Source organism: Ambystoma mexicanum, chromosome 3q, assembly GCF_040938575.1.
Source record: "Ambystoma mexicanum isolate Mex_15411 chromosome 3q, UKY_AmexF1_1, whole genome shotgun sequence".
Lineage (NCBI taxonomy): Eukaryota > Metazoa > Chordata > Amphibia > Caudata > Ambystomatidae > Ambystoma > Ambystoma mexicanum.
The window spans coordinates 1,049,716,695-1,049,740,205 of record NC_090926.1 but is presented as its reverse complement, the minus strand read 5'-3'; the positions used below and the strand labels follow the sequence as shown (position 1 = coordinate 1,049,740,205).

General features: G+C 48.1%; 1 protein-coding gene across 1 annotated transcript in view; it reads right to left on the bottom strand.

Annotated features, from left to right (window-relative positions):
• DNAH17 (dynein axonemal heavy chain 17) overlaps positions 1-23,511 on the bottom strand; it is an 8,024,690-nt gene that overhangs the window by 1,742,902 nt on the left and 6,258,277 nt on the right. The gene's annotated exons all lie outside the window — the stretch shown is intronic.

Sequence of the window (23,511 nt, the reverse complement as noted above, 5' to 3'; positions counted from 1 at the left end):
GACTGATTTCAAGCATTTGTTGAAGAGGTCACATGTTGTGGAGTGTTTTGTTCCTCTGACCATGTCCCCTAAAGACATGGGCAACATTTGAAAAAAGGGCATCTTAAAGCAGATACATATAGGGTGTGGGGCAAGGGGCTAATGGCCCACTACACAAGGAGAACAACCCGCCTGCTATGCCACTTCCCTGTCCAGTTCACCAGATCCTCTGACTTTGGGAGCAGAGCTATGTAGGCAAGTGGGGCTTTGGGAGAGAAGGGAAAATCACATTACTGAGGCTGTCCCTCTGCCCTGTTTAACTTCCTGGCCCCGAGTCTTTGCTCCAGGTTAGTTGTGTGGGAATATGAGAGCAAAGGGATGCTGCTCTATGCCCACAAGAGCAGTGAAAAGCACAGTGTACCTGCATGTCACTGCTGCTGTAGATGAGACTACCGGCCTATTAAAGTAAATACCTGTGATATAATGTGAGTGTTTGATGGAAACAGCAAGGTGCTAGCATGCTATAGGTGTCTGAAATGTTATGGGAATACCTCATATATGATGCAAGTGTTTGTGCATTGATGACAACAGCTAGCACGCAATGTGAGTACATACCAGTTCATGGTTGGTTACCTTTTGCAGTACCTGTTATCGATAGTTGTAATATTGGCTGACCTGCAATGATCCTTTGACCCTTTGCAGTAGTCGTCGAGTGATGCCTGCACAATGTTTTTCTATGTACACAACACCGATAAACCTAAAGAGAAAGTAAGTGCATCTTTTCACTCTCTCCAAGGTGTAGTGCTAGATAGAAAGCATGCTGTCAATGAGATAGTATCTTACATACCGAGTACATTGTGAAATTTAGTTTTTTGTATTTTTTGTATTTTGGGCTGTGGGGGGCAGTTATTTTAAACCTTTCACAAATTACATATCACATCATTATACACAATAGAAACATGTGGGTACAGTTCAAATCTAAAAGAAAAAAATCCTTTCAAATATTGCATAAGAAGCAAAGGCCATCTACTACGGGCCAGACACATAGGATCCTGGGCCCCTTAGGGACATTGAGGAGGTGGAAAAAATAAATGCCTAAAGTAACAACATTGCCTTCTCCCCTGAGCCATATCTAGGCCCCCTCCGATTAGGGATGATTGTCAGGACTAGTAACAGCCCGTGGTCCCTCTGGGATACCTGGTGGATGAGACACTTGCCAACCAATGGGACGCACTTGCCATTGACAACATGGCCACCATGTCTCCAATGCCCAGCCAGCTTTGCCGCGGAGGAGGAGATTCATAGCGGGGAGTTAAGATGGGGCCTTCAATACACTGCAGCGGGTTGCAACTTCTTGGTTGCTGGTAAGCGCTAGTTTTCCTCTTGATATTTTCCTTTTCCAGCCTCTGGGCTTTCTACCCTTCCTTCCTTCATTGCTTCTCCTACTTCTTTGCCCATTGTCTTCTGCTGTGCTCCCTCTCTCTCCTTGCTTCTCCCTGCGCTCGCTACAGCAGCGCGTGGGATTCACTTCCATTTCTACTTCGCTTGGCTACTTTTGTAGTCGATCCTTGTTTCCTGGATTACCAACCTGAATTCCTTGTTTGGAGCTTTCACCATGACTTAAAGGAGGAGACCTGATCAACACTGCATTCCCTCCGAAACCACCTACTCTCAACCCAAGGTCTTTTGCACTCAGGCTTGTGTTTTTCCTTAGGTCTGGCCTCCCCTGCTGCCCACATGTCCTGTTCTCATTTAGGCATCAGGAGCTGAAAGACCTTATTTGCCCGAAAGAAGGACTACCACCAAAAAGCAAGTAAAGGCAAAATCTGAACGCTGGCAAAGACCTGCATTGACAGAAAGGATGGCTCAACTCAAGGACCTGGTGGTGGCGGTTCAAACCTCACATTGAAGGTTCAGGGCCTCATTACGAGGTATGCCGGTAAGGCAAAAATCGATGCCGGTATGGTAATACCGGCATCGTTTACCATCCCGTCGCATTCAGACCCGCAAACCCGGTATTAGTGGCACACTAAACAACGGTGCCGGTAATAGCGCACCTTCAGAGAGCAAATACCGGCACGCCGGTAGCAGGGGGTAATTCCGACCCACGCATACATGCAAATACCAGCATCGTGAAGCCGGTAATCATGGGTTGCACGATGCCGGCCATACAGGCATCATGGACCACCCGCAAACAGCAAGCAGGATACAAGGCAGCTGCCACAGGTGCACACAATACCCACGGGTGGAGTCAATGGAGGCTGTGCCAGTATAAACTGAGCACACCCACACACAACACCCCCCTGCCCCCACAGGTGTAGGCAATAATGAGTGGCCCAGAACAAAAGGAACACACCTACACACCACGCCCCTTCCTACACCAAAATGCTACCACTAGCAGTTGTAATCATGGCGCTGGAGGACATGCCTATACTGCTACAACTACAGCAACAACAGCAACAACAACAACAACTACAGCAGCAACAACAGGCAGCACAGATGAGACGCAGGAGGAGAAGGAGGGTGAGATAGGCCCAGCAATTACCACCAGCGCAGCCAACAATCCCTCGCACCAGACCCAGCCCATTCAACCTAACCCCTGAGCAGATCCACACCCTGTACCGGTTGAACCGTGACATCATCACCACCATAGTGGACATGATACAGAACGACATTGCCAGCCACATAGAAATACGCACTGCCATCCCCCCACTACTTAAGGTGGTGTCTGTGCTACACTTCCTGGCCACAGGCACCTACCAAAACACAGTGGGCCAGCTGCATGGCATTTCACAACCACCATTCTCATGCTGGACCACGTGCCTGGCTGCTCGGTGAGTTGCACAACAGGCCCATGGCCATGCTGTGGGGTACTGATGTGTGCGGATGCAGAAGGGGGGCGCTTACTGTACCCGGGTGGGAAAGGCGGGAAGATAGTTCACCAGGGTGGGAAAGGGGGGGAATAGTGCACCTGGGTGGCAATAGCCAGTGATTGGAGAATGCATGCAGATCTAAACACACCTCACCTGCACTAGCCAAACGGAACATGACACATCACTGGGCCACATATCCCAAATAATGCATATGAATGACTACAAGTAAGTGGCACAACCAGGGCACCATGGTGATGGCAAGCAATGCATGACTGAATAGGATGGCAACTGTGGCAATGTGGCTAGTGTGACCATGCATAGTAAAGAATACACATCATGAATTGGAGGCTAAACATTGTTGCACTACCACTGCACATCTGCCAGGGCATGCATGATTACAACCTGCATCATCTATTGAACCCCATCCAGTGTACCGCACCTCTTTACAGTATACTTTGCATATAGGTGACTATTTTGTACACGTACTGGGACATGTGCATGCCCACACCAAATAGCTGCTGCCATGACTGTGCTCCCTGAAGGAGGCAGTTCAGAGTGACACACACCTATGTGTATCTGCTTGCAGGTGATGGAGGATATCCCTTGAGGCCGTGGCTACTTACCCCTGTGCGGAACCCGCAGAACAGCCATGAAGAGGAGTACAATCTTGTACACACTCATACCCGTGTTGTGAATGAGCAGACCTTTGGCCTGTTGAAGGCGCGGTTCCACTGCCTAGCAGGTCTGATGGGGCACTCCTATATAGGCCTGAGAAGGTGGCAAAGATCACCATGGCCTGTGTCATGCTGCACAACATGTGCGTCCGAAGGAATGTACCACTGCCACCTGACATTGACATGCATGGGCCGGGTGAGGATGAATGGGATGGAGACGGAGGCGAAGGAGCCCCCCTGCCAGTACGTGATGCATGGGATGGCCATGCTGTACGCCAAGCAGTAATTGACGAATACTTTTGAAATGCAGGGACCATGAAAGTAATGTGCCTGTGACCCACTGGCTGCATGTGGACATGCACACTTGTTTTGTCAGAAGTGCCCCACTGTACACCATCACACATTAAATGTACATGCACAAAAAGAAGTATGTCCAGCCAATGATTTTCTTGCACACAACGGGTGTATTTTCCAGACACATGATAATGTGAACATAATCCCCTCACAACCCCCAGTGAACTCCCTCACCCACCCTATAAACCCCAGAAATACCCAAGTAAACTCCCTCACCCACCCTACAAAACCCCCAAATGTCCCCATATGTACAACAAACACTGGTCCCTTGACCAACGTACATTTTTCAAATGTCATTGTCTGCCCACTCTATTTCTTTGGTTTTTTTGGGATCCGGGGTGCCATGGTCAAGCGCTGTGCACTCCTCTGCATCATCCGCACAGGGCTCGATTGGGCCGAGGTAGAACGGGTTGGGGCAGTGGAGGTGTCGATGGTCAGTCCCATGCCTGGCCCAAGGTGTGGGCACTGCATATGAGGCAGGTTTGCAAGCAGGGCCTGCGTAAGTGCCCCCAGACACTCCCTCATGGCACTTGTGGATGCCTCAACAGCAGCAGTGTTGGCTGCGATGGCTGTGGCAATGGCCCTCATGGAGTCATTTCCATCTGATATTTGTTGTCGCATCAGTTCAAGCATCGACTCCTGTTGTGCCTCAACCCTTGACAGGCGAGCCTCAAAGGAGTTGTTGGCTGCAGGGGTGCTGGTGACCGGCTGCAGGAGTGCTGGTGACCGGGGTGGTGGTAGGCAGGGTGGTGGTAGGCAGGGTGTTGGATGGCACTTGTGTGGTGCCCACGTCCAGGGCACACTCCTCCTCAAAGAGGCATATGTCTGACTCATCAAGGTCCGAGTCGTGGAGGCAGGGAACGTACATGCTCTCTGCCTCTGTAGGGGTAGGGATGCTGGTAATGGGGCTTGGGGTGGGTGTGCCGGACATGATGTTACCCTCATTTTCCACCTCTGCATCCACAACGTCTGCGGTGGTTGGCGGAGCATGAATAGAAACGCCTCCCACTGTTGTGGGTGGCTGCTGCTGGACAGGTGGTGCAGGTGTTTCCTGCAGGGTTACTGCCCGGTGTGGCACACTGCCTGTTGCTCTGGGCAGTTTCTTGGGCTGGGTGGTGGCGGTGGCCCTGCTCCCTTGCCGTGCAGTGGATGAACTTGCACCCATGTCCTGCATGCCTCATCGGTGCCTGGGGGATGGAAGAGATGCAGGTCATCAGTGATGGTGTCACATGGCAGCAATAATCTGTTGCGCTGTGATATGTTCATACATTCATGCATAAAATTTTTTTAGGGGTGTGGCAGTTGGTGTTCTGAGGGGGCATGTGGGCAATCAATGCATGGCTGGTGGCATGGCATTGGTATGGTGGATGTGTGGTGAGTTCCATGGGCACGGTTGGGTCATGTTGCACTTTTGTTGGGTTTGGGATTGGCACTCAGCATGCGTGTGTAGCAGGGTGTGGCACACATTCTTGACTGGATATGTTGATGTGGGCCTGGGACATGCATTGCCTTGGCTAGTCTCACTTCCACGTCACTTGTGCCAAATCATGGTTTAGCCTACACGGATGTGATGGGTCACTCACCTTCTTCTGTGGATGATGTGGCGGCCACCTCCTGGTCTCCGATCCCCTCTATGGATTCAGGATCTATAAAGGTACTGGCTGTCTCCTCTGATGCCGTCAACTTCACTGGGGAGTCTGGGCCTCCGCCTGTCGCCATTGCGGCCCTCCTGTTCTCCGACAGGATCTTCCTCAGCCTGAGGAGGAGGTCATCCCACCGCTTCCGACAGTCCCGCACACTCCTTGGGGTGGTTCCCACTGCCGACACCCTCTGGGTGACCTCCTGCCACACCTCCTTCTTTTTGGTCTGGGCCGCGTGCTTCATGTCGGTGCTCCTGATGGTGTCCGCATGCTGGGCCAGGGTGTCAGTGAGCATACTTAGCTCAGCGTCTTAAAAACGCTGTTTGCGCTTCCTGGGGGTTGCCTTCCTGGTAGCCTTGGACATCCTGCTTCTATTCTGCCACAGCACAACACAAAAGAACTGGTGGTTGGGGCGGATGGCAATGGATTGTGTTTTTAAAGATGGCCGCCGGCCCATTTCCCATTCCTGCGCGATGATGTAATTTCCGGGTCAGTTTTTTGCGAACACGGTATTACCATGCCGGTATTACCATGCCAGTATTTAGGGGTTGGTATGAGGTGGTACCGCTATGGGCGGGTCCCGCGATGCCGGTATAGGGGGGTTGGAGGGCCTTTAGCGGCATGCCGGTATTACCATTACCAGCATGGGGGCTCACGCCTGCTCGCGCACTCGTAATCACCCGCTATTAGTGGGTTCATACGAGCACGGACCCGCTCTTACCGGCATGCCGGTAATGGACCCGTTTTTACCGGCCAACTCGTTATGAGGCCCTCAGACTCTAAAGAACGAACAACCTGATTCTAAAGCAAGCACTTCAACTAAGAGATGTAGTGCCTCCTTCTGCCTCAGCTACTGCACTATCTGCAGATAAATTCATCAGAGACCCCAAAAAATTAAAGAAAAATATGGACGCGTGTGCAGGCCAGTTTTTGTTCCGCCAAGTTTCCTTTCAAAATGACAGAGCAAAAAGTAGAGTTCTTGGTGACACACATGTCTGGGAGTGCCTTAGCCTGGGCAACCAATGTAGTCACCTTGGATGACCCTTTACTCAATTCTTTGGATGCTTTCAAACAGGCACTTAAATGTATGTTTAACCGTCCAGACCTGGTGTACTCAGTCCAGGAGAAATTACTTGACTTGCAGCAAGGTGCCATGGATATTCTCGCCTATACCACCATATTCTGGCAAATGGATGTCCAGACAGCTTGGTCTAATCAGGCATGTTTAACATTCTACCGAAGGGGCCTTACTGAAAGTATCAAGAGTTCCATGTCCTTCTACCATAGAAGCTCTCATACAATTATTGCTTTGGATCGATTTTAGATTACACATATGTAAGGCAGAAAAAAGAAAGAATAACGGCTTTACCTCGTCTCCTCTTCTGCTTCCACCAGCTAGTCCAGAACCACATTGGGAACATCCAGAACCCATGCAGATTGGTACAGCCAGAGGTCTGTTTCCAGAAGAAAGGACCAGACGTCGTACAAATGGCCTGTGCCTAGATTGTGCATTGGCTTCCCATCACTTGATCACCTGCCCATTAGCACTGCCTCACAAGAAGGAAAACTTCAACTCCACGTCTTAGATGGGACCCTGACTTGGAAGCAATCGTCCTGTCCCAGCATTCCAGATATGACACAGATTTGTTTGGCCAATACTGAGACATCCTTGTTGTTTACCCTATACTTACCTGATGGACGTTCCTTGTATTCCTCCCTTTTGGATTCCGGAGCAGCGAGTCTGTTTATGGATACCCTGGGCATCTCAGAAGGAAGTACAGTTGGCTGACAAAGCAACTCCCATTCCTGTGGAAGGAGTGGACGGAAGGGAACTGATAAGTGGTCCTATAATAAAAAAAAAAACACCTGCCCAATCCTTATGTGGATGAACAGTCACAGGGAAACTGTAATTTTGACATTATACAGGCATCACATTTTCCTCTTATTCTGGGGATGCCATGGCTCACACTGCATAACCCTTATATTGACTGGAGAGCTCATTCTGTCTTTCTAGCTTCAAAACAATGTATGTCCACGTGTGTTCAGGGAAAAAGACCAGATTCCATAGTAGCAGTTCCTATCCTAAACACAGAAGTCACAGGAAGAACGGTTCTTTCTACTATTCCTGAAACATTACTAGGATGTTACAAGTGTGTGTTCCATAAAGATCTGGTACAATCTCTACCACCCCATTGTCCGAAGACTGTTCCATCAACGTACTCCCTAATGCCTCTGTACCGTTCAACAGAATGTTTTGGTTGTCACTCATAGAAAAGACTGTCCTTAAGGAGTATTATGCCAAATCTTGGCCAATGGCCTTATCCGGGAGTCAGTATACCCCACAGGAGAGTCACTGGGCCTCATCAGAAGGTTGGCGCTAAAAATCTTGCCGAACCGGCATCGCAGTAATAACATGTCCGGCTTGGCACCAACCCGCAAATAGCGGACTATCAAGAGTGCACGAGCGCGTGCATCCCTGCATGCCGGTTAAGGCTCGTACCGGCATGCCGGTAACGACCCCCAAACCCCCACACAGCGGCATAGACCAATACGCACAGAACGGCTCCGCCCTCGGCAACCCCTAAATACTGTTACCGTTACTAACATAGTGCAAATAACGGGTGCGTCAATACCGGACCCGGAAGTAACATCATCGCGCTGGAACGGGAAATGCCATGGCGGCCATCTTTAAAAACACAATCCATTGCCATCCTCCACCTACAGCACCCTCTACACCCCAACTCCCAGGCCACCACTGACAACATGTCGAAGAACACCCGGAGAGGCACAGCCCGCCTGCGCAAACCACGTTTTACAGACGATGAGCTGAACTTGTTGGCCGACACCCTTGTGGCAAAGAAGTGGTGTTCTGCAACGACCTCAGGCGTCCAGCCCAGCTCAAGAAAAAGGCCATCTGGGAAGAAGTTGCCCAGAAAGTAAGTGCAGTCGGCACCACCGCACGCACAGTGCGTGATTGCAAAAAACGTTGGGACGACCTCAGGCTGAGAGTCCGGCACATATTGTCAGCTAATCGGAGCCAGGGGCTGGCAACAGGAGGAGGACCACACTCCCCACTGAAATTGGCCAGATGGGAGGAGACCTGCAGCTCCATCATAGACGTGGAGTCCATCGAAGGAGTCGGTGAAGCAGAGTTTGGCGTACCAAAATCGGCAGATGAAGGTGAGTGTCCCTACTGAAACAGTAAAAATAATCATAATCACCCTCTCCCAAATGTGGCTGCTACACCACTCAACAAATGGGCCATCATGCACACCTACACATATCCATGTACACATTCTGGGTCTACCACCATCCCATCCCAATGCATGTTGCGGTCATACACGAATACACCCACAAGACACATATCATGGGCATGTGCCACCCAGGACGACCCTCCCAAAACACATCAATGTCCAACTGCACCCAACAATGTGTACATGTGGACACGACTACGCTATCAAAATCCACTCTTCAACATTGCATGTACACAGTCCCCTACAAAGCCACGAATGCAACTGATCAGATGGCGCCACATGTCCAATGACTAATGCATGCACAATGCAAGCGGAACAATCACTGATATCCTCCCCCACAGGTACGGATGCTGACAGTGATGAAGCGCAAGGGAGTGCACAATGCACAACACCAGCCAAAAGGCCTACGAGGCAATCTGATGGCACAGGTCCATCAACCTCAAGTGGACCAAGGATGGGCCATGCGGGAAGCGGGCCACGAACCAGTGCGAAAAAAGCACCACAGACAAGGACACAGGACGAGCTGACACCTGCACCTGCATCCGTGGTCACACCATCCACACTGGCTGAGGACACAGCAGGCATGGAGTATGGCACACATTCTGCTGCTGCCAGCATAATTGGGGAGATGGCTGCATCGGCAGACCATAGTGTTGATGAGGTAGCTGGGCCGGACAATGAGGGCGATGCAGGACTTGTCCACTCAGGGCCTGTAGTGCACACACCAAGACCGCAGGCCACCCCACAGGACACATCTCAGCGGGACTCATCCGACCAGGGCACAGCCATGGAGAGTGGTCTCCGGCCACGCACAGCCCCATGATCCATGCTGTGCCACCACATCACCCACCAACCACAACCCACACTGCCATACGGGACCTTGAGGGACGTCTCTCCAGGATGGAGGCCTGGCAGGAGGTGATGCAAGGCTATGTGCAGCAGTACCTTGCTGAAGGGGAGACAACACGCCGTATTATCCAGGACAGCACTGCGTCCGTTATCCAGGCCATTAACTCAAGTGCACTGCAAGTGCGTGATGGCTTCAATGCCTTGGGTCAGATCCTCACCAGGATTGCTGACCGCATGGACCAACGGCAAACCCTACCCCTTGGATCACAACCATCTGGGTCATCCGCATCATCCATGCCATCGGGCTCGAGGCAGACCAGCCCTGTGCGCATGTCCCTGCGGAGTTCGCGCCGCACAGAGATCCAACCCCCAACTCCCAAGGGGGCTCAACAGTAGCAGGGGCACCCTGCATAATCCCTTTGGGCATACATGCAGACACATGTCATGCCATAGTTGACTTTGGGTGTTAGGGGGTGGGTGGAGGCTGGTGGTGGGTGTAGTGTGTAGTACTGGGGTGTTTGGGGGCATGGGAGTAGGTTGGGGAGGTGGAGGGTGGTGGTGGGTGTAGTGTGTAGTACTGGGGTGTTTGGGGGCATGGGAGTAGGTTGGGGGAGGTGGAGGGGTGGTGGGGGCGTGGATTGTTGAATCATGTTGTACTTAATTTCTCACGAATACACCAGTTGTGTAACAAACATCACATGAGTGGACATTGCTGATTTTTTGTATGTCAATTTATTGCTTCGTGGTGATTCGTGCACATGTGCCCACACAACCAGTGCCCACAGTACACAACACATGGCACCGTCTGCATTATAGTACATCAGAATGATTGGTCTATGACCATATTGCGCACTGCGCGACCCTCACGAGTTTCGCGTCCTGGCCTATGTCCTACTTCTACTCCTTCCTCTCCTTCTACTTCACCAGGTGGTGGCAGTTCCACGTCAGGTGACAGGGGTATGTTCCGCCGGATGCAGATGTTATGTAGTATTACACATGCCGTGATGATCTTGCCCACCTTCTCAGGCCCGTATATGAGTGCCCCTCCCGACCTGCTGATGCAGCGAAACCGTGCATTCAAAAGGCCAAACGTCTGCTCAATGACCACACATGTACGTGTATGTGCACGACTGAAGTCCTCCTCGTGCCTGTTCTGCGGGTTCCTGACAGGGGTGAGTAGCCACAGCTTCAGGGGATATCCAGCATCACCTACATGAGAGCAGAAGGAGGTATGTGTGAGGATGAGGCTCAGTTGACAGGTGTGCTCAGCCTGTACATCATTCAAGTTCATGTGCACTATCTCGTCATTGGCAGCCACATCCACATGACTGTCAGCCCTGTACAGTGCATGCCAATCCATAGAGGGAGCCTTGTGTGACATACACAACCTAGGGTCCTAGGATTCTAAAGCACCAGGCAATGTATGTCTTGGCTAGGGGCATTTTGCATGCAAATGTGAGGGCTGTGTGTCGGCGGATGACTTAAGAAACTACCATTCCCCATAAATCCCTCTGCCCCCATGGCCCAGAGGGCATTCCCCTAGCATATGCATGTACCTCCCCCCAATCCATCTGCCCCCATGGCTCAGAGGGCAGACTCACCCAACAGCCAGCCACTTCGTACAACGTCTCCTTCCATGTAGCGGGGTAGTGAGGAGTTCCGCAGCACCATGGCATCATGCGTGGATCCTGGGTATCTGGCACAGCAGTGTGATATTATCTGGCTGGCATCACACACCATCTGCACATTGATGGAATGGTATAGCTTCTGATTGCAGTACACCGCCTCCACGGCATGTGGGACTGCCAACTCTACATTGGTACAGTCGAGGGCACCAATTACATTGGGCATGCCTGCCAGTGCATGGAATGCTATTTTGGTGGCATTTGCCTCCTGTGGTGTCCTTGGTAAGGATATGTAGGCATTTGCGTGCTTAAGTAGTGCATCCAGCACTTGGTTTAACACAACAGAGAAGCATGATTGGGACATGATAAGTGCCTGTGGCCAGGAAGTGGAGCACAGATGCCACCTTCAGCAAAGGGGGGATGGCTGTGCGGATGTCGATCAGGCTGACCAAGTCATCCTGTATTAATTCCACTATGTTGGTGATGGTGTCTCTGTCCAGGCGGTACAGGGTGTGGATCTGTGCTGGGATTAAATCAAATGGATTGGCCCTTATACATTGGATTGTTGGCTGTCAGCGGGGAGCGACTGCCTGCACTGGTGGGATTTGCTGGGCATGTCTCACCCTCCTTCTCCTCCGGCGTCTCCTCTGTGTTTCCTGTTGTACTGCCTGCTCAAGGAGTAGCAGTGCAGGCATGTCCTCCAGGCCCAGTATGGCAAGTACAAGTGGTAGCATTTTGCCTTGGAGGGGGGTATGGTGTGTGGGTGTGCTCCTTTTGTGCTGACCCTGACTCCATTGCCTCCACCTGTGCTGATTGAGTGCACCTGTGGCACTTGGTTACACAGCAGTCTGCTGTTTACGGGTGGTCCGCGATGCCGGTATTGCCGGCATCATGGTGGCCCTTCTTACCGGCATCTCGACGCCGGTATGTACTTGTACGTGTGACTCGTGGTGTCCTCTTCTTTGCGGCATGCCGGTATTAAGGCCTCCCATATGTGCGCATGCCCGCATGCCGGTACGGTGGTGCACGGCCACAGCGGGTCCTTGACGATGCCGGTAGCAATGGCATCTAGGGTCATGATACACCAGCCCGGTAATGGATGCCGGTATCGCCTTACCGGTGCCGTTCTTACCGGAGCGCCAACCTTCTGACGAGGCCCACTGTGTTTTATACATAAGAGAAACACAATCGAACTTAGACCGTACTTGGACATCATGGCCTCAATGCAGTGACCACAAAGGACAAATATGCGCTTCCCCTAATGCCCGGTATATGCAAGTTAGACCTTTTGGAGGGGGGGGGGGGGGCACATATCATTTGATAAGAATAAAGAGTGCGAATATGATATGATATGATAGGTTATTTATAAAGTGCTTAATACCCAGAGGTTTCCAAGTGCGGACACGGGGATCAAACCTGTGTTGCTCTGTGTTGTCTTGCTTCCAAGGCAAGCACGTTGCCACTGAGCTATTCTCCTGAGTTGGGATGAGTGGAAGACCGCCTTTTGAACCCCCTATGGTCACTTTGAGTATTCTGTGATGCCCTTCAGGTTATCTAATGCACCAGCAGTCTTCCAACGTTCAATGGAGCATTTATTTTCTGATTTGCTTTTTCATACAGTCATAATATATCTTGATGACATTTTGGTATTTTCCAAATCCATACCTGATCATGTTACACATGTGAGGATGGTTCTTCAAACTATACAAGATAATCATCTACAAGTGAAACCAGAAAAGTGCATTTTTGATTATACTACAGTGCCCTACTTGGAGTACATATTGGGCCTTATTACTGGTCTGGCTGTACCTCTGCTGAGGCTACCGGCGGGTTACCGCCGGACCTGTAAAGAAATGTACCAGCACCTAACTTCCCGGTGCCACCAGCTCATTACGAGTCCGGCGCTTGGGAAATCAGGTGCAGGGAAATGTGTTAACCCCCATTCCCATAGAGTCCCACACGACTCAATGGGAGGGGGAACATGGGAGCACAGGCAGTGCTGCTAACGGTGCCAGTGCTTCCGTGACGGGTTTGCTTACCATGACCGCTGTGCCCGGCAGGGTCAGACCTGTCAGCCACGGCAGCTCCGTCAAGCAAACACATAGTTTGCCGGTCCGTAAACAAGGGTGCCAGTGAGCTGACGGCACCCTTATTTCCGGACCGGCAAACCTGTCACGAGGCCTGTTGTCTTCCACAGACCCACAAAAAGTCAAAGCCATCCTTCACTGGAAACGAGTTCCGAATGTAAAAGACATCCAAAGCTTTTTAGGTCATGCAAATTTTCACAGAATATTAATTGTATCTTTTTCTCAGACCGTCCTTCCCTCATTACTAAAAAAAACATGACTTTTCAATGGACCCAGCAAGCAGACCAAGCCTTCCACCACCTGAAGAAGGCTTTTACCACAGCACCTATACTCATTCAACCAGACCCCCACAAAATCATCATAGAGACTGATGCCTCAGAAGGCGCTATCGGAACAGTACTTCTAAAAGTAGCCCAGATCAAAAAGAGCATCCTCTAGCCTATTATTCCAAGACGCTATTCTGTCCTGGAAAAGGATCTTTTGGCACCAAAAACTGCTTGCAAGGAATGGCGATGCAATATCCTAGGGACTGAACAGGAAACCGAATTATGTACAGATCATTGTGCCCATATGATGTACAGTCCTTCGATTGCAGAAACACTCAACAAGCCCGATGGGTGTATTTCTTTTCTCAATTTCACATGACCCTCATACCAGGAACTGAAAATGTCATAGCTCACACCTTATCCCATATGGATTCACCACTTGACAAATGTAACATCAACCCTGAGAAAACATTTCCACATACAGCTTTTGTATTAATCATACAAATGTTTTTTTCAAGAAGTTAAATAGTTGTATACAGCTGATGATCCAGTTACGACACATTTATCATTACTAGATGGCTTAGGGTTTTATGGTCCTTCCTTGTGCCTCCCTGCAGATGCACTGCAAAGGAACGCCCTCCAGATATGCCACTGTTCTAAAGTCACAGGGCATCGTAGAATCTTACCCACTGTTCACCTAATCCAGCAGCATTTCTGGTGGACTCATCTCCACCAACAAGTTACTAAAAATTGCCAATCATGTGTGGTATGTGCAGAGGAGAAGACGCCATGCCAGAGACCCCCAGGTAAACAACATCAGCCTACTGATTTTATAGGAGACCTGCCTCTCTCCGAAAACTGTACTGTCATCATGGTGATGGTAGATACCTTTTTCAAAGATGGCCCACTTTATGCCTTGCTCTAAAATACCTTCTGCAGTAGAAATTAGTTGTATATTCTTTACTGAGATCTTTAAGTTCCACGGCCTTACTAAGGCCATAATTTCAGATCGTGGCTCTCATTATACTTGCACTTTTTGGAAATCTCCCTGTAAAAACATCTACATTCAAAATTGTTTTTCTTCTGGATTCCACCCCCCAATCGATGGGGCCACAGAATGCACCAATCAAACCTTGGAGCAATATTTAAGGTGCTTTGTCTCTGCAGGTCAGAAGGATTGGGTTAGTCTTTTGCCATCTGCAAAAAATTCTCACATAATAATTCCTTTCATTCATCAATTGGGATGTCCCCGTTCTTCTGGAACTATGAATACAATCCAACGTGGATCCCATCTATAACCACTCAAAGGACTTTTGTTCCATCAGTGGAAGAAATCCTTTCTCAACTATGGGAAGTACAACAACAAGCTCTCCTTACTTTAAGCAAAGCTAGAGAATATGACAAGAAATATGCAGATCGTCATCAAAACCCAGGCCATGCATAATGTTGGGAAGGGAACAAACCCATCGTACAAGGTGCTTTAAGGAAAGGCAAGCTCCATTGAAAGAGCTATATAAACCAGAGTACGTCTTAAAAGTCCCCACATGATCATAATATTGTACGCAGTTACATTTAGATATAGTGTGCGCATATAAGCAAACAACATTTTTGAAGATATTCAATAGCCAAAATCAAACCATAGGGCCTGCACAGCCATGTAGCATTTAGTGAGTTAGACACAGGCCGCAAGCCTGAAGGGGAAATCTGAATAGGCCACGCGCTGATGATAGGCCCACGTTGCCAACTTCCACAGAACCCTTCTTTGTTCTGAAAGTTGATGCCAATATGTTTGTTTTAGAAAAAACGTGGCCTGCAAGGACAAGAGACAGTACTGGGTGCTTTGGTGTATGTGTTATCACAGACAGGCCAGAGCAGACCTCGGACACCCAACCAGCCAACAACGGGTTATAGCCCTTATAACTGCCCTTGTCCCGAGACACTTGAATTCCAAGATACCAGTTGACCCCAGACTACCGACCATAAACCCATCAACCATAAAAGATCTGAGAGTAGTGTTGTCCCACCATTATTTCATAATGACATGGTTTGTAGAGTGAGGTACAGGGAGGGATAAATTATAGTTCAAAAGAGAGGGTGGAAGTCGAGAGATGGTTAGTGTGACCTCTAGACTCCCCCTGTGCCAGTCTTTGAGCCTGCCAAGGGCACTGTATAACGATAGAGCAGCACTGTTCACAAATGTAGCTAATTGTTTCTCTGGCCTTGGTTCCATGGAGGCAATGAGCCCAGCAAAACCCACGTGATGGACGTCAAACGGACTGGGCCGGGACCAATGACCTGGCATCACCTATGGAGCAGGCCGACCATGCGTAGAGTCTCAACCAGCCACGTGGGATTTCACCTATGACGCTGTGTCTCCTTATAAGATTCTGCTTGTACACTTTTCGGCAGAACGTTCCATGGCAGCAGAGTTCTTTGCTGATGCGCCTATTTTTGTAGAAATAAATACTTGCTTCAATTGCAAGAGCATCTTGGGCCTCTTTCCCTAGCGGGTTGTATTTTTTCTGGTGTGATTGTTTAGGGGCGTGCCTTCAATATTGACGTGGAGATAAAGTCTGGTTATCAAGTAAATACCTACCTACACAACTCTGCAAAGGCAAGTTTGCACTAAGATACTATGAACCTTTTAAAATCCTTAGGGAGATTAATCCAGTGGCTTTGGAACTTCAGCTACCCCCCCACTTGGAACAAAATTCATCCTGTGTTACATTCTTCCTTATTGAAACCTGCTAAACCAGATGTGCCTTCCTATCACCGGTCTCTTGATCCCCACACCTGTTCTTTGCAACCAACATCCAGAGTATGAGGTAGCAGAAATGTGTGATGCCAGATATTATTGTAGATCCTTCCAATATCTAAATCGACTGGAAAGGGTACCTACCTTCAGAAAGAACATGGGAATTGGTTCGCTTTGTTCATGCTATTACCTTAATACATTGCTTCCACCGCTTCCATCCATGGAAACCGGGTATGTCCAGGCTTGGCAGGTGACATGATGTCAGAACTCATAACTGCCCGTGGTCTGGGATACCTGGCGGATGAGATTTGCCAACCAATCCTCGGGACCACTTGCCATCCACAACATGGCTGCCCTGTCTCCCAAGTCCAGCCGGCTTCATCTCAGAGGAGGAGTTTCAGACCTGGGAGTTAAGCTGGAGTCTTCAATGCACCGCAGTGCCTTGCATGTTATTTGTTGCTGGTAAGCGCTAGATTCCATCTTGATATTTCCCTTCTCCATCCTCTGGGCTTCCTGCCCTTCATTCCCTGCTTCTCCATGTCCTGGTTCTTTGCCTGTTGCATTACGCTGTGCTCCCTCGCTCTCTTCGCTTCTCCCTACACTCGCTTAGGCAGTGCACTGGATTTGCTTCCCTTTCTACTTTGCATGGCTACTTTTGTAGTCGATCCTTGTTTTCTGGATTGCCAAACTGAATCCCTTGTTTGGAGCCTTCGCCACAACTTAAAAAGAGGAGACCTGATCGACGGAGCATTTCCTCCGAAACTACCTACTCTCAACCCAAGCTTTTTGCACTCAGTCTTGAGTTTTCCTTGGGTCTGGCCTTTCCTGCTGTACCTCCAATTGAGCAGAGTTTTAATTTCTGTCAAATGGAAGGAGAAAATACAGCAAGGGTTAACGGCAATGGAGGAGGTGCTGAGTGCTGAGATGTCCACAAAGGGATTGATCTCTGAGCTGTATCATATACTCCTGGTGATAATTGCAGGAGATACTGGGAGGCACATGAGGAAGTGGGAATTGGACCTGGGATATGAAACTGACGATGAGTTATGTAGTCTGCTGCGTAGAACTGCCCACAGGACATCCATAGCATGCCAGTATAAACTGCACAGTATTAAATTATTCTACAGATGGCAGTGGGACCCGGTGCACCTCTCCAATATATTTCCAGGGGTAGACCCCAGTTGCTGTAGAGGCTGTGGTCGGAAGGCAGACTACTGGCATATGTGGTGGGTATGTGTGGAGACACAAAAATATTGGAAGGAGGTTCTCGGCTGGATATTTTTTCTTTTTTATTGGACATTTGTATGGCGCCTTTGCACAAGTGTTTCAAGGAGCCACATAACCAAAGGAGGGTGGGCAGGGGAGAAAACAATAAATCGTCCTACTAGGCCTTGTGACATTCAGACCATGCAAGTGCAGAGACAATAAATGCAGGGGGAGAGGGGCAGGACAGAGCGGAAGGAATGGGATAAGATGATGGGGGAGGGGAGAAGTACAGGAGGGATTGGGCCCCATGTGCAGGGCAAGTGCTGATGGGAGCCCAGGAGGGCAAGTGCAAGGGGAAAAACCAGGGTAAAGGTTTGCTAGTGCGAGGAGAGGGTGACCAGATTCAGGCTGCTCGGGGAAGGGTGCCTGAGGGCAAGTGCTGGTTAAGGGGGGCTGGGGAAGACTGGGCAAGAAGAGCCTAGCCCCTGTAAGGCACATAAGAGACCAGGTGCCAGTCGCAACGGTAGGGGACATTAGCAAAGGAGGGGGAGAGGGAAGGAGGAGGAAACAAGGAAGGTCTTGAGAAGTTTCCGGGAATTTAAGGAGATCTGGATCAAGTCTGAGGGGGGCAGGAAGGCAGTTCCAGAGGGAGGATCCTATTGAAGAAAGAGATCAACCCCCCCACTCTCTGCTAAAGAGTTTGGCCGGTGTGTGATGTAGCCTAGACCCCTTATTGGTTCTGTTTGGCCTTGAATCGTGCGATGGGGGATGGAGGAAACTACCTCGCATAGTGCATTTTCTGTAGTTGGCGGCTCGTGCGTGCTTGGCCGTGGGATGGAAAATGGTCTCGCTCCCAGGTGAAAGGCAGTGGCCATTGAAATGTATTATATGGAGTTATTGACGAGGATCAGCAATAGTCCATGAACATGGAATGGTCTGTATTCCTTAACAAATATGGGTCAGAGGGGCAGGGCCTGGTGTAAGTGTACAGAGGCGTGATTGGGGTTTTGGAGGTGCGCCGAGCGGAGAGGGGAAAAGTTACCATAGCGCCCTCATGAGAGAGGAGACCCCTTTTCAGAGGAGCGACAGCAAGCCCAATCTACTGTGAAAGCAAAGTATTGCAGTGGTCCAAAAAAGTTGTGATACAACTGTTCCCAAATATGTTTGCCTTGGGAAGGTGAGGGGGAGGGGAAACGTTTTATTTTTTGTAAGTTCTTCTTTTCAGAAAATGTTCAAAAACCCTCAGTAACTAGCGTATTGTATTTATGAGACTGTGCTTATTGTTGTTTATCGTATTTGCTGCTAATAAAGTTAAAAGAAATCTATAATGAATAGTGGGAAATTGGAAAAGTTCAAACTCTAGACTCCATTCTACTGGCTGGGTGGTGGACATATCATCATAGTCATTTCTCTCACTATCACAAATTGCAACAAATATTACAATATTTATTGTAAATGGGATAAGTGTTAAATTTAGGTTACTTTGTGTTATTTTGTGTAAAGGTGATACATGTGTAGATTTGCATGCATGCAGAAACATAACGCTGAAACATTGTCACTCGAGAGCCCCTCCACACTCAGGTAAAGCAGGCGATCAATATGTGAATATGGAGTTTAGCTGCATTAATGGTGGTCATGAGAGGAGGTAGTAATAGGTACAAAATGCACACATAATAGTATACATGTATGGGAAGTATTTTTCGAATTTAGTAAAAGATATAAAATGTATGACGTGTGGTTGCTCTATGTATCAAGGGTTTTTTTTGCAATCATGGCAAAGGCCTGTCAGCAGTCAGGGAACTGGTTTCGCATGCTGGTCAACAGTGTGGCTGCGTCAGTTTGCTGATGGCTCAAGTGGTGGAGGGCGAAGGGAAGATAAGATCTCTGGTAAACAGAAGAGTTCATTGTTGTAAGGGATAGGCATTTATGAAACCCGAGGGGTTGTTTGAACAGGTGGCTTCACCCAGGACACTTACGGAGATCAGTAGTAATACGTTTCAGGTGTCATGAACCGCTGATTACGTCCGTTCTGGACATCATGGTCCCTGACCCATAGAGGACTGAATTCCGTGATCCTTCCAACATGGCCGTTGAATACGAAACGCAGTTTACCAGCCTTTACGCGCTACGTTCAACTTCCTACAAAACAGTCACGCCCCCACGGCTCTGCGCGTCTCAACGCTACGCCATAGTGTAGTCAGACATGTGTTGCCGGAGTTCGCTAGGGGCCTTCTTCCGAATCCCATTTCCTTGATTACACTCCCTTTTTTTTATTCCCTTTCCTTGAACTACCCTCTTCCGTGCTTTTCTTCCTGGGCTTCCCCTGTGCTCGTGTTACGGCGTTCTGTGCCTCCGAGTTAGGATACTGTTTCCTTCCTGGTTCCCGGTCATGGTTATTTGAACGCTACTTGGCGTAGGGCTTGCAATTCTCATGCTGGAATCCGAAGACCTGCACACAGGCCTGTACAAATCCCGGACCGTGCGAAAGAACACATTCAAGAAGGTCACAAGCAAAGAGAAACAGGTGAGAAGGGGAGAGACTTGTGACATAAGGAGAGCGATTGTGTTGTCAGTGAGTGGGCGGAACTCGTATGAATAGGAAGGGTCAATGGTCATAGAAATCGGACACTGGACAGGTTTGGGCAATGCGGTAAGCAAACACAAATAAGTCAAAGGGAATCTACGTGTCCCTCTCATCTCTTCATCTACTTAGATATTTTTAGGGCAGCTCTGTGTGCGTCATTAATAGGAATTCTGTTATTTTGTAACTAAGAGGCAAGGCTGCCACCAAATATGGAGAGATTTTTGGAAGGGGTGTGTTGAAAATGTTAACCATGTAATTACAAGTTTTAGAGGATTGCGTTATAATTTCTGTGTCCAATGAACTGTGTGGGTTTAAGATTTCTCTGTGCAGGGCAACAATCATGTTTGGGGGATGTCTTTGTAACGGTATCTGGGGGGAGTGTATTAACTGATGCAAACTGTATATAATATGTGTACCTTGTGTGGTTCAGGGAGAGCAGGGTTAGTTTGCCCCCTCTCAGCCATTGTACAATAAACTTGCTTTATGGACAAAAAGCGCACTTACTAATTTTAGCGGGGGGTCTAGTTTAGGTAAAGGGGCAGGGCTAAAAGATCAACGCCCACAAAGGCAGTGCATTATTTAAACAAGTGACCTAATCTTCAATTGATAGACAGCAAAATATGCATGACCTCGGATCTTTTGGGATTTTTTGTCGTGAACCTAGAATATTCATGTGACAAATCAAATTTAACTTTAGCAGTCAAAAGGCAGGCATACATTTCTTGTTTGCAAATATTGTTATTACTAATGATATGGGAGAACATTTTATATATTCCGGCTAGGTTTCTAGTTTGTATCCAACCCCAAAGCCTCAAAGTTTTAATATCGATTAAGGCTAAAAATAAGGATGAACCCTTCTTGATTGATTCACTCATGAAGTGATGCACAGAGGTACCCCTTGAAATAGAGTCTCTTTATACTAACTTTCCACAAGATTAGAGACTCTATATACTAAGGAAATAATTTGACTCCCTTATTAGACCTCATCAAGCCTCTACTGATTACTCCATGGAATTGGTGAAAATCACCCTTACACGGAATGTTTTCACTTTGAAGGAAGGATGAATTCTACCTTCAAACACAAGGGACATCCAAGGGGGTGGCATTTGCCCCCAGTATGGCCAACCTCTAGGTCAACCAATTTGAAAATCAAAACATCTGGAGCAAAGTGAGCATTTTTCACCCTCACATTAGACTCCATAAAGGGCATATCAGCGAGGTATTGATCATCTGGTCAGGCAACAGAGCCCAGCTGGATGACTTTAAAGTAGTCATTAAACCCAATAGTAACACAATTCATAACTTGATATTAAGAAATTGGAAACTGTTGAACCTGTGTGAATCAACATTACCAACACCACCATTTGTCTTTAAAAGGGGCGCAATTGTGACGCAAACCCTTATACATGCCACCAGACATCACCAATCATTGGGCATTTTCCCTGTGGAAGATGTGTTACATGTAAATTCACTACAAAAACTCTGGAATTTACATTAACAGGCAAAGCAGGCAAAACATGTCAATTAAAGGGATCCACTAACTGCAACTCACACAATGTTGTCTATTTAATACAAAGTCCAGTTAATAAGTGTTATGTAGGTAAGACTAAATGCCAAGCAGGCTTTAGAATCAATAAGCATAGGTCCCGAATGTGTATGGGTGGCTACTCCGTCAGTGTCTCGTTATGCAGAATGCCAACATACGGCAGATGATTTCAAATGGTTAATTCTAGAGCAAGTCAAGAAAGCTCATACCAGCAGCACAGCATCTTCGTTATTGGCTAATTGTGAACAGTTTTGGATATTCTCTTTGAAGACTCACATTACAGGTCTTAATGACAATGAATTACAGCTAGCAGGAGTGAAATCACTCTGTTTTTAACTGAGGGACGGATATTCCTTGTACCGCAGATGTTCTTGTGGCTAACAGTGTGCGAAGTCTTGGCATCTCAGCTCTGCAACATTTGGTCATTTGAAGGAGGATTATATTAGACTATATGTGTATAACTTCAGAAACAAGACATGTCCAGACGAGCGCTGTATTGTGTTTTCCTTAGATCTAGTTTCTTAATCATGGTGGAGTCACAAAATTTGTTTCTATATGAGGCGGCCATGATGTATTCAAAACAATCTCTCTCGCAAAGCACTTCAAAGCTACAGTTAAATGTCTTTCTTCTGAAAGATGCTCTTCAATGAGCTAACGTTTCTTTATCACTCTAGCCAGAGTGATTACACTAATTGTTTTAATAGACCCTCTTGTTCTGTTTATCTTACAGCCAGATCATATGAAACTTGAAAATGCTGATTTCACCTATAAGAGAGACCACTGCCCGGGGTCATTCATCAAGTAACATTCACTCCATGGAATCATGAGAGTACAGCAACTGACACATCAGGTACTTGCCTTATTGTGTTTGGTGTCCTATGTAGTGAAGCATAATTATTTATGTACATCCACATGTTAAAATTAATGAGATGAACAAGTTACTTACAAAACTGGTAACGTTCCTTCGATGGGATATTCCTCCAAAGTATTCCTTATCTTTGATGCTATCCATTCCAGCTTGTTGGCCTCAGAAATGTTTTCAGTAGAGGGCGCGGCGTGTCGACGTCCCTCGAGTTGGTGTCCCTCGACAGCCTCTGTATCGGCGCCGACGTCATCATTAGTATAAATAGACTCACGCAGCGTCCGTTGCTCAATTGCTCAATTCCGTTTTGAAGTTCAGATTTGCTTTGCATGAATTGGTTAGTAATTTGGATTGGAGCGTAAGCTGCAACTACAAGGGAAGTTTTACTGTGGGGATGGATGGGAGGAGCGATAAGGAATACGTCGGAGGAACATCCCATCGAAAGAACGTTACCAGTTTGGTAAGTAACTTGTTCTTCGAAGGGATTGTATCCGCTGACATATTCCTTATCTTTGATAGACTCCCATAGCAGTAGCATAAAGAGGAGGCGGGAGTAAAGATGAAATATTTCCCTTTAAAGATGTACAGCTTTTCCAAATTGTGTCTCCTGGCTAGAGGAGGAATGAAGACTGTATAATTTGGTAAAAGTATGTGTGGACAACCATGTGGCAGCCGTACATATGTCCTTAATTGGAACCCTCTTTAGAGAGCCGAAGAGGCTGAGATACCCCTCGTTGAATGAGCCCTAAGATGTTGAGGGGATTCTTTTCCCACCAATTTATAGCATTCTATAATGGTTAAAATGATCCATCTTGAAATGGTCTGTTTTGTGATTGGCAACCCTAATTTGTGCCCTACATATCCTAAAAACAATTGGCCTGCTTGTCTGATTCTTCCAAGTCTGCTAATGTAAAAGCTTAAGGCACGCCTTGTATCCAGCCTGTGTAATCTCTCTTC